At 42.1% G+C, this 12,048-nt stretch overlaps 1 protein-coding gene across 4 annotated transcripts in view; it reads left to right on the forward strand.

The window, feature by feature from the left end:
- Nucleotides 1–9,049: 9,049 nt before the first annotated feature.
- The window catches only part of l1cama (L1 cell adhesion molecule, paralog a), a 41,390-nt gene continuing 38,391 nt past the window's right edge, over nt 9,050–12,048 (forward strand). For all 4 annotated transcript variants that reach the window (XM_026153958.1, XM_026153960.1, XM_026153961.1 and 1 more), the window contains exon 1: nt 9,050–9,198. The gene's annotated coding sequence lies outside the window, so the exon portion shown is untranslated. The remainder of the gene's footprint in view (nt 9,199–12,048) is intronic.

A 12,048-nucleotide genomic window follows, 5' to 3' on the forward strand; every position in this document is an offset into this window, starting at 1 on the left:
GTACCAAATGTGCGGATGAAGGAGAAGCTTGACATATCAAGGAGGACAGGAGCAGTCCTCAGTTTTGACAGCAGTGCAGCGGGTTGGGGAGGCTGTTATGTGCTGTTGTTGAATGTGTCGGCATTGTCATCACCTCCTGATTAGGCTGCTATCTCTGCTCTGCCTCTGAGGACAACGTCTGCAGAGAGCTGCAAAAAGTGAGTGTGTATTTCAGGCAGATGAGCTGAACTCCATGTAGTGACAAATCTTTGTGCTTCTGTTTGTGAAGCAGAGGGAGACTGGAGACGAGGAAGAGGAGGAATTAAAAAAACAAAAACGTTGGGCTCAGGTGGGCGTACATAGGCTGGCTTTGGGTCACAGAAATGAGCACAGCGCAGTGACTGCACAGTCCAGACCCAAACCAGAAGTGACAGTCTGTCTACTGTAAAGGTCATAGTCTTTATTACCTCTGTGGTCGCTATCGCTCTACGCACATCTGCGACCACCTCCCCTTCAAGCTTCTCCCTCACCTCCCCTCAGGGGCACAGCAGTAGGCACCTTGTGGCATTTTAGAGAAGCCAAGCCACCGTGTGAAATTCAGCCCTGCTACATTACTGATCACGTAGTGAAGTAATTTTACTGAGCCACAGAGAGACATGTGCCACGCAGAAGGCAAAGACTGCGGGACGATTTAACGGCACCACATAAAACCTGCGTATTTATCTTCAAATAAGGCACAGAAACCTTATCAGTGAATAAGCTCCATGTCTTTGTGGGACTTTTTTCCATCTCTACTATATTACATTAGACTTAAAAATGCAAATGATTAGATGATGCAACTCCCACATGGTCAGTAGTAATACAAGATCAAGATGGTAAAGGGTCGTTTCTATTTTTGAGGTTTGGGAGGGAAGCCTTTGAAGTGAATGACTGTAAACAAACATCACAGTGATTCCTTTGCTTTAACAACACAGCACGCAGCAACAAGTTCTATGCAAACGTCTCAATTTGAATATCAATGACATGAATTTGAGTATACATAAGCTGCAATTGACCATTTCTGATCTGACTGCCTGGCCTCGATTTCTGGTACCAATGTATTATCTGTATCTGTAGTGGTGGTCTAACCTTTGGTGTACCACATCTGGTTTGTCTGAAGCTATTTACATTTAGTTAACATGCATAATGAGATGGATTCTGATGAGTGGAGCGCCGGTCATATCTAGCAGCCATACCACTGCAAGCATGGGCGGAAACTAAATCAGAGTCATTTCCCCTCAATTACTGAATGATTAACGCCAGGTCAGAGACGACCAGCTGACCTTCTGGCCACATAATGACTTTACATGGATCAATGGATCTCCAAAAACCAGACACACCAGCAACCCAAGAACTGTGTAGTCAAAATCTCAGGGAATGAGAGTTGGTGAAACCTGCTCTGACTGCTCACTTCTCACTCTTGGTTTGTCTTTTTTTTTTATAACTTTTGTTACCTGTCACCTTTCTCCATTTTTTCCTCCTTTATAAAATTGTCACATTGCCCCCCCCGTCTCTTTCTTTTTCCCAGCGCTGGCAGTACTGTTGACTCACTGCTATTTTCCTTTGCGTGTCAATGTGTTTAAAACATTTTTCTGTCACTCTCTGCGGCTTTTCCATGAATTTCCTCAATATTTTCTACTTGATTTAACTTCCTGTCAACCATGAACTCCTCTGTACTCTAGAGTCAGATTTGAGGCCATCTGTCTGACAGCTACATCCTGGCCCTAACTGGGTCATGCCACTGGACAATGATCCCAGCAAAACAGCAAGAAAACAAGTGTTGCAATGGCCCAGTCATAGTTCAGACCTCAACCTTGTAAATCCTTAAGAGAGCCGTAGAAGCGCCTTGAGGCGACTTTTGTTGTGATTTGGCGCTATATAAATAAAATTGAAGAAACTAATAAACTTACAAAGAAACTGCATTGTTCCGAGAGGCATTGACTCATGGGCTGCACTGCTACCGTACTAACAAAATGCAATATGTCACGTGTTGTTCGTGTAGAACCTGGTGAGAGCAAGATGATTTTTAATTATACCCAAAAGATTTTTCATGTGACTGTATATATATTTACATATATATTTAAATATGTTGGATTTAACAGTAGCAATATTAGTTGAAAAGGCTGGGGGAAGGTTAATAAAGGTCTGGAAAGACGTTAACGAACAAAATAAGTTTTTAGGAGTCTGTCAGAGCTAAAGATAGTGAAGGGTTCATCAGTCAGTGAAGAACTAGGGGCAATAGTTCAAGAATTTAAAAACCTTTTTCAACATAAAATAAACTTATTTCATCATCTTACATACAGATTACAATTAAAATGTTCAGAGGATACAGAAATATCTCTGTGCGCGAGGGACAAGGCTGAAACCCCAATTTTCAATGGCTGTGATCTTTAGACCTTCAAATCTCACCATATTTAACTAGAAAATAGAGTTGCAGTGTAAAGATTAGTGCCTGGGCTCAGAAACACCTCTAAAACCCACTGACAGTGATAACTAATCGCTGCATACACATACAGTTGTAGTCAGAAGTATGTATCCACTCATCATGGGTGTGAATGTCATGGTAATGTTTGTTTAAACATGCTTTAGCACCTCGATCAGATGCTTTTGATCCCCATCGACAAGCTTCTGGCATAATTCTCACTGGATATTTGAACACTCTTCTAGGTAGAGTTTATTTCAATTTCCTGGCTTTTTTTGTCTTCTGATAAAGAAGGTGAAATGCTTCTGTTCACTTGGGCAGCTACAAACTTCAGTCGAGTTTAAAGGTGTCGACTGTGGAGAAGGAGCTTCTTCTATTCTCTGAGGACAGTGACACTGGTGCTCCAGTTTTCACTTCACGGTGAACCTGAGCTTTGGTTGGTTGCAGGGTTGTCTTAAAAATCTTAACCCATCTCCTTCAGTCTCAAGCTAACAGTTTGGGTTTTCTTCTAGGCCTCGGCAAAGGGCTGACACATCAGAATAACTCGTATGTAGGTACAATTGTTTGAACCGATGATCTTGGAATCTGCTTCTTTGGAAATGACTCCACACAGGCCTTCCCAACTTTTGTAAATCTAAAGAAGTTCTTCTTAGATCTTCACTGAGTTTGAAGAACCATCAGCACCACTTTTTAAAAGATTTGATGTGTATACATAAAGTTTTGTGTAGTTCAGAAAATCCCCCAAAAATTTCCAATTCTTGTGTTTTAAAGTCCTTAAAGATGTTTGCTGTACAATCATTACACGCTGAAAAAAAAAAGGTTCAAAGAAAATTACCATGACGTTCATACCCACGATGACTGGAAAGTTCTGAGCACAACTGTATGAAAGCTAAAACTACAACGCAAAGAAAGACACAAGATCTAGAAACAACAAGACTGCCTTCAATGCATCCTTTCACACAAACTGAGGTAAAACGGGAAAACTGTGGACTTTTTTTTTTTGCACATCTCATAAAACCAGATTTTGTATTGACAGTAGAACACAGAAAACATATCAAATGGTTAAACACACATCCTGCGATTTTAAGAGAAACACCAGCTCGTATCTGAATGGGACGGCAGCGACACATCCCACAAAAGTTGGGACAGGAGCAACAAAAGGCTGGAAAAGTAAGAGGCACTAAAAAGTTACAGCCGGAGGAGCATTGTGCAACTAATTGGCTGCTGATGTGTCAAACTGTCTTCAGGCAGCTTGCTGTGATAGACGAGGGATTCAATGCTTTTCGCATGACATTTGGGCTCATTTTACAGAAGATGTTTTAACATGACACAGTGGGAAGATCAATTAAACACGTGCAAATAATAAAGTTTTTTCCTGTAGGAAAAGGAAAGATGCTTTTGTCAGGGCACATTTAGGATTAAACCTTTAATTATTATCTTATATAGTTATTATTATATATAGAACCATCTGTTTCTCGTATAATTGATATGTGTCTCACTCTTTTTAACTCTATCCTAATTTAACCATGAAGAAAAATGTTTTTTTTAAAGCTTTTTTTGCTTTTCGAGCCAACCAGGAAACACTTTACAGTGTTTGTAGCTTTTTTGAGGACTATCTGTATTTATTTTTCCACCACACCATCCTTGGTGACACACTATTCTCCTTTTCCTCCCTTAATCTCTTGTTCCCTCCTCCATCTCAGTACCTCTTTTCTCTCTCTCCCTTGCTGAAACTCCACACCCACATTGCAGCCCTTTGCTGTACTGCCCCTGTCTGCTCGCTTCTTTTTAAGCTGATGAAATTGCCCCACCTTCCCCGCTCCCTCACCCTTCTCTGTCTTTTGCTGACTGCGTCTGTTTTTCCTGCAACTCCAGGATTTAACTTGTTCATTCATAACCTTTCCTTCTCCCTCTCTCTCCCATCCTCCTCCTCATATATCATTCCATCTCTCCCGCCAGTCTGCTAGCTGACTCACTTACAGTCAAGTCGGGAGGAAGGAAAATGAGCAGAGAGCTTTTGCAAGGGCAAGTGGGAAGTCTCTCACAGATGAATGGGTTTGAGTGAAGGCCCAGCCAGCGGGTATGAAGAAGTGACAGCTGAGAATAAAAGTCTCCTCACAGATATGTTTATACTGCAAAGGTCGTGGAGGTGATTTTTATTTTATTTCTTCCGTTTGCTCGAGTCTCTTTAACATGAAACTGCTTTTAGGGAAGTGAAACGATCAGAAAGAGGGAGCAGAGACATCATCCCTATTGATTTACTTGAGTGCAACTTCATACAAGCTGCAAATTTTCCAACATCCTCCACTTGCAACTGCCTCTGGAATATTACTGCACTGGAATTTAGCTGTGGACTAAAAATCACTAATGAACTATAAAGAGAATAATAATTATGATCCAGCTTTTGGGCTTCTTGTAAAGTTGTTGCATTTTGGCTTATTGGCCTAAGAGTTTTATTCACCGCTTTTCAACATCTGTTTAAAAAAATGTTACCAAACCCAGATTTTCTAAGGTAGCACCGTCATCTCTGCTCCATGTTCTTGTTCAGCCTGTAACCCAGTTTTAGTCTCCACTCCTGGCATCCAACCAAGCCCAGATTTCACTTTGACCTTGCAGCCTTTCTTCAGCCATCCAGCCTCTCCTGGGAATAATGGCTGGGGTTTTCACCTAACTAGCATCATCAATCATTACTCCCATCCTGTCTGCTGCTGTAGCGGCTTTTGTCTGAATGCTTGGCAGATCCTCGGACACCAGCGGCAGATGGGCACGCTGGCACCCTCATGTTGATGAGGAGCACAAAGAGAAACTACAGCAGCTCAGAAACTACTCAGCTACATCCAGAGATGGGCAGTAACGAGTTACAAGTAACGCGTTACTGTAATCTGATTACTTTTTTCAAGTAACGAGTAAAGTAAGGGATTACTATTGCAAAAACGGTAATTAGATTACGTTACTTTCCCGTAGGAACGCTGCGTTACTGCGTTACTAAAACCGTGATTTTTTGCGAGAATGTCTCATGACAGTGACGTAAGCGAGTGCGAGGTTCGTGACAACAGCTGTGTGCAGATCAACAATGGATCCTATATCGATTGTGGGAGAGAGTATGAGCGTGCAGCGTTTAAAGCGTGGAAGTACTGACCTTACTTTGAGTTTGATTCCATAAAAAGTGACAAAAACATTAGTGTCCGTTGTGCGTGGGAAGAAAACTTCTTTTTACAGCGAAAAAACCTCTAAACAAGCACCGAGTGCGCAACGACGTAATGGGAAACTCACAGAGAAAGTCGCGGATTCTTCAACTGACCGTGGCACACCTGCACCAGGGTAAACCTCCGCCTACCCCCACTCCTGCTTTACAGGTGAAAATAGAGCAACAGGGCCGCTGAGTCTTTGACTTTATTTATTTTCTGCTGTGTTTTACTTGCATCTATTTGAAAGAGTGAGTGTAAACACACAAAAATATTTTATTTCATGTGCTGGAATGTGCAGAAAATAGGTTTAAATGTTAAACTAATTTCTTCCAGTCAGAGAATGTTGCATATAATAAAATTTTTGCTTGATGCATAAAGTTAAAAGATTAAAACTAATAAAACAAGTTAAAAAAAGACACTTTTCCATTTGATTACATTTTGTATGATGGATTATGCAGAAAAAGTAGAATTGGGCTGAAAGATCTATCGCTTTATCACCTCTTCAGGTTGTAAATCGGGTTTTTAAAAAGTAACTAAGTAATTAATTACTTTTGAAAATAAGTAATCAGTAAAGTAACAGGATTACTTTTTTGGGGAAGTAATCAGTAATTAGTTACTGATTACTTTTTTCAAGTAACTTGACCAACACTGGCTACATCAATGTTTCTGGAAGGGTCAGTGATTCTGCCAAATGTAGAGTACTGTGAAAAAGTCTTGAGCTGCCCCTCATTTCTTTAAATTTTGCGAGGAAAATGGGAAATACGTGCAGCAATTTTATTGAAACATGCAAATGTACATGTAAATACAGTATATGAGGCAAAAACAGAATTTGTACAATTCTAATGAGCTTGAAAATTAATACTTGGTGTGACCACTTGATCCTCCAACACAGCGTGAATTCTGTTAGCAAAACTTTCTCATAATTATTTAAAGGGATTTCAGTTCTCCGGGCTTCTTGAAGGACATTCAAAGCTCTTCTTTGTTCCGTTGTCTGTCAGGACGATCCCAAACAGCTTCGATGACGTTGAGGTCTGGGCCCTGGGGAGATCAATCCATGACTGACAGTGATCCATTGTGTGCTTTACTGTGCATGTATCTGCACTGGCAGTGTGTTTGGGATCAGCTGAAAAATGAAGCTGTTGCCAGTGAGAACTCTTGCTGATGACACTGGTGCACAAACATGAGACATGCAGCTCCAAACCAAGACAGAGCTTCCACCATGTTTTACAGTTGACGTTAGACACTCACTGTTATAGCTTTTTATAACAAATTGAACCAAAACTCTCATATTTTGGATTAACAACTCCATAATATGTGTTCCTGCTGATTTTCAGTCCAGGTCTTGTGTCATTAGTGTACCTTAGGTCTTCCTCTTTTCCCACTGCCTGGCAGCTCCATATTCACCATACTTTGTCCAGTATATCCAGTATCCCTCCTCTGCACATGTCCAAACCATCTCAGCCTCTGTGACGTTGTCTCAAAAAACACTCAGCCTGAGCTGTCCCATCTCATTTCTAATCCCGTCCATCCAGGTCATTACCAATGAATTTTAGCATTTTGATTGGAAAATGTGAACATCAAACAAAACTGGGTATGTCATCTGGACCGACCATTTTCCAGTCTTCATCTTCTATATAGCTGCCCTCACTTCCTCCTTACTAATCCTCTGTGCTTCTTGACTCACTCACTGTCCTCCATCCCTCCTCCTCGTCCTCTCATCCTCATTTTCTTTATTCATCAGCTTGTCAGAGTACTCCTTCTATCTTCTATACACACTCTCTTCACTCTTTAGAACATTTCGGTCTCTGCCTTTAATCACTCTCACCTGTTGCACATCCTTTCCAGCCTTCTCTCTTTGTCTAGCGTCAACCTCACATATCCCACTTTGCCCATCTCTCTGTCTCTCTCTTTGATTCACAAAGGGCGAGATGCACTGCAGCATTAGTTTCTCTGGGACTGCTACTTCAAAAACACATGTAAGAGAATTACAAAATAAGTATGTAGTAGTAGAAGTAGTAATGATAATCTTAAAACAGCATGAGGGAAAACATTTAGGCAGCCTGAAGGCAACACATGTTTGAGTTCAGCTAGGGTTGTGAAACTGTGTGAAATTAAGAGGGACAGCTGCTTAAAGGATTGAAACGTTAGGTGTCACCTTTTTATAACGAGCTTGTTGACTTGTGGTTGTACTTTGTATTAGAGGGTCCTCGAGATAAAGAAATGTTAGAAATGTTGTAATGTTCTGTCTGCTTTACACGGAGTCAAGCAGGAGTCCTGCACGATCAACCATGGCACTTCTATAGAATAATTTCATTTATATGGATTATAGCATAAATGTGAGTTTTTAAATGTGAGCTGGGTGGGAAAGAATTATCTTTCCATGGAAAGATAATTCTTTCTTTTTTCAGTGCCAACCCCAGCCTACCCCTTTGTCCCATAATCCTGTGTTCTTTTGCAGGATTAATACACGTTTTTGTTTGTTTAACCTGACTCCTCTGTGTTTGCATTTTGGATCCTCCTTTTGAACGCCTTGCAGCCCTAAAGGGTTTTAGAGAATGAATGGGGATGGAGGAGGTTTTAAAATAGTGCCACTTTATTCAGTGCTTTAAAAGCAAATAAAAGAACATTCAGTTCGACATTCCTTGATTTTTGGATGAGCTGGAGGGGGAACAGAGAAGACTGAAACACAGATTCATGCTAGCAGGATGCAGCAGATAAAAGGACGTAAAATAAAAGACCTGCTTTATCACGTGCGGCAGATGATCATCAACTATCATCACCAAGTTATCTTGGCCCCGACAACAAGCACATCCACACAGCCCCTGAATTGCCCAACAATGAAGCCTCGAATCAGGACCTCTTCCCCCAAACTCAAATAAGAAATGGCAGATATTCCTGACACATTTTTATTCACCGGCGTTATGTAACATTCATCTCAGCTGTGCCTGCGATTACTCTATAATGAGCTGAAGTCCAGTGAAATTCTTAATAGTGCAATGAATTAAAAGAGCTTATGAAAGTTGAGCTCAGTGGAGCGTAGAGATTACAAACACAAAACCTCATATGGACGTTATTTCACCCTGTAGTCTATTAGCCTCTGAAACGGTGCAGGGAGAACAAGTGCTGGAGAGCCATAGGCTATTTCCTCTATTATTATTATGCCTGGCACTGCCCAGGTGAATACAAGAACAGTAAAAAGAGCTGCTGGACCCTTTAATCCTGACCGTGTGGAAGGAGAAAGGGGAGGACAGAGGGGTACAATAAAGGAATGGCCTGAATCCACAAGGAGTGAGGTGAGGAGAGTGATGGGAGGGAACAGAGGAGGAGGAGGGAGGGAGGCAGGCAGAAAAGGAAGGGTGATGTCACCTCTAACAGGCAGCCAATGAGAGTCAGGGAGGGAGAGTGAGAGAGAGAGAGGCCGAAGGAGGGTGTGTTTTTCTATCACTGCAGCATCAGCAGAGGAAAGGGGCACGATCATTTTCATAGAGAAGAGAAAGAAAAGACACAAGTAGATCAGGAAAAGAGGGCGAAAAGGACGGGCCGACAGAGCCAAGGAGCATCACTCTGCAGGTAAGAGCATCTTTTTGTGACGAGGTGGGCAGTTTGTCATCACATGGAGAGAGAGCAGGAGTGTGCTGGTGAGTGGATTAATTAGGCTGCTAGGTGGAGGTGGCTTGTTTCAGAATCGCACCTTTGGCTCGTCTCATGCTGGCGGTGAAAAGACGACCGTCTGGTTCGTGTAAATCACTTTATTCTTACCTTTCTTATTTAAATGTCTTCACATTGGGAGGACATCGTATTTCCACCAGACTTGTTGATGTTTGGGGGAAAAAATCAAATTACATTTTTTAAACACATTTAACTGAAAGAATTAGACAAATGTAAAAAATTTCACCAGACGTGTGTATTGCAGTGTTTTGGGGGAAATATACTGTAACACTGAATCACTTTTAATTGTTAAAGGAAAGTCAGGTGCCAGGAGTAACCTGTTGGTGTGGAATACTTTTAGAGGAAATCTCTTCTCTTTTGTGGCTGGATTTATCGCTTGCTGACTGAAGAGCAAGAACGCTGCATGCAACAGGCTCTCCTCTCATTATATTGAACACAGAACAGTGCCGATTGCCATTGAACCTTTACTGGTCGGCGTTACATTTCCTTTACCTTTTTAGCTAATGTTCCTTAAAGCTGGCGTTTGTCTTAAATAAAAACTATGAAATATTGATTAATGGATATTTTTAAGTGCACTGAACCATGTTTTACATTTATAATACTCTGTCAAGTGCAAAATAAAGCTGCCCTCTGCTGCAACTGTCTACTGCATCACATTTGTAAAATTCTTCGCTTTGCTTCTCTTTCTGCCTTTTTAATTTAATATGAATATTCATCTCCTTCATGCATTCCCCTCCCCCAGCTGATATCTGGGTGGCTTAATGTTAAGTACAGTCTATGATTGCCATGTCCTCATCAGATTTTCACTCGGGTGTATGGAAAACGACAAAGCGGAGCAGACCCCAGCAGTTTTTCTAGTTCACCAGTCTTATTTCCTACACACCTGCAGTGAGTGTGTTGTGGCAGGTTGGTGTCAGGCTGGGTAATTTAAACCTGCTGAAATAAGAGAAGAAAAGGAAAAGGAAGTGGGGTGGTGAAAGAAAAGCAAAGAAATTCAGAAATCAACAGGAGACAGACTGAGAGAGAGATATTTAGACTGAAGGAGACATCAGAGTGAAAATAAGGGTGGGGCAGCGCACGCAGCAGACAGTGGAGGTGTGCCGACGGATGGAGGCGCTCACCTGGCTGTATGCCATACAGATGCCTGCTGTCAGCCTCTGCGACCTGTGAACCAATAGTTTCTGAGCCCAATGAAAACAGATGGTTGCACCAGTTGTGTTAATGCTACAGATCATATACAGTATATCAATATGTATTAAATGGATTTGCCAGAGACAGCTGCTGATGGTCGTGAGATTTTCCCCACTTGACGGTTCTTCACTGCCTGTCTCATGTTTTGTAAGTAACGCATGCATATCATGCACAGAGATGTGACTGGATTTTTAATAAAGCAGTGATTAAAAATCTGCGGGTATCACAAGTGTTTGTGTGCTAGTACTGCCGTGAACCGACACGCTCCCCCTTCCTCGATGCCTCAGTAGCCTGGAGCTTGTCCCAGATGAACCCAGTCGAGGGACTGGAGGGGAAGGAAGGCGCTCTGTCTCACAATGACTGTAACCATCTGTACAACATCCATAAACGCACTGCACTGCACACATCCACACAATAGATCACGATACAGCTGCTGCTGAAGGGGCACGTTGGAGTGAATGAGAGTGTGTGTGTGTGTGGATCCTCACTGTGGCAGCGATGCTCCAGAGACCCACTGCTGGTCATATTATCATACTATTAAATGCAGCGGATTTTGTGTGGCAGCGAATCTCTAGACTGCGCTGGGAGCTGCTTGTGTAGCAGTGATATTGTTGTCAGAGTAGCCAGACTTGGACTCCGTCATTACCCTTGCTACAGCATGGTGCAGAATGTAATCTCCCCTCTGACGCTGGCTGGTTAATTGAGCTGTTTCATCAAAGAGATGGATGGAAACAGGGATTTATGTGCGGAGAGAAGGACGGACGAATGGGGATGTGCAATAAAAATAAGCAAAGTAGGATGGTGTAAGCAACATTAAAAAAAAAAAAAAGCTGAAGGGGAAGAAGAGGAACGTCCTTTTGAAAGGCAAATCACTTTGCGTCATTTAAAGCATGGTCACTCCTTTCAGGGAGCGGAGAGAAGAGCACCAGCTAGGACGAACAAAAAAAGCAATGCCATAAGAGAAGACACCAAAAGGAAGACTTGTTTATTTAAACATAAATGCTCTAAATATTATTGAAGAAGGTTATAAGTAGAGCCCTGCAGTGCTTTGTGACATATTCATGCTTTTGCTGTATACGGTTTTTAATGTCAGGGACTGGCCCATTTCCAAATGCCTTTAGTCCAGCAGTGGAAGTCGGGAGCTGTGTTGTGTAGGAGGAGAGGAGTGATTTGCTCTCAATATGCCAGCTAGGAGCAACTCCAGAGTAGAGCAGCACAGCTCTGGCCCTTCAGCCCCTCAGCCACCTGTTATTGCCTTGGGGCACATTTGTCAGTCATCCCGCTCACCAAACGCAGATATACGAACACACACAAGCAGAAACACATCTGTAAGGCACATCCTCAGCAACCCAAACAAACACTCTGCAAATACACGCTGCAGAGGTCCTGTTGCAGTGCGCCAAATTAAAGATTCTCTAATGTTGCCTACACAGTCTGATTACTTAAGCGTCTGCGACTGATCAAAGACCACACTCATCACTTTCTGGGGATTCAGCCATTAAAGCAGCAACGGGGTAAAATAAGGGTTATGAGGAAACGCTCGCTCCTAGACTGAAGTGT

This window comes from Astatotilapia calliptera, chromosome 20 (genome assembly GCF_900246225.1).
Source record: "Astatotilapia calliptera chromosome 20, fAstCal1.2, whole genome shotgun sequence".
NCBI lineage: Eukaryota > Metazoa > Chordata > Actinopteri > Cichliformes > Cichlidae > Astatotilapia > Astatotilapia calliptera.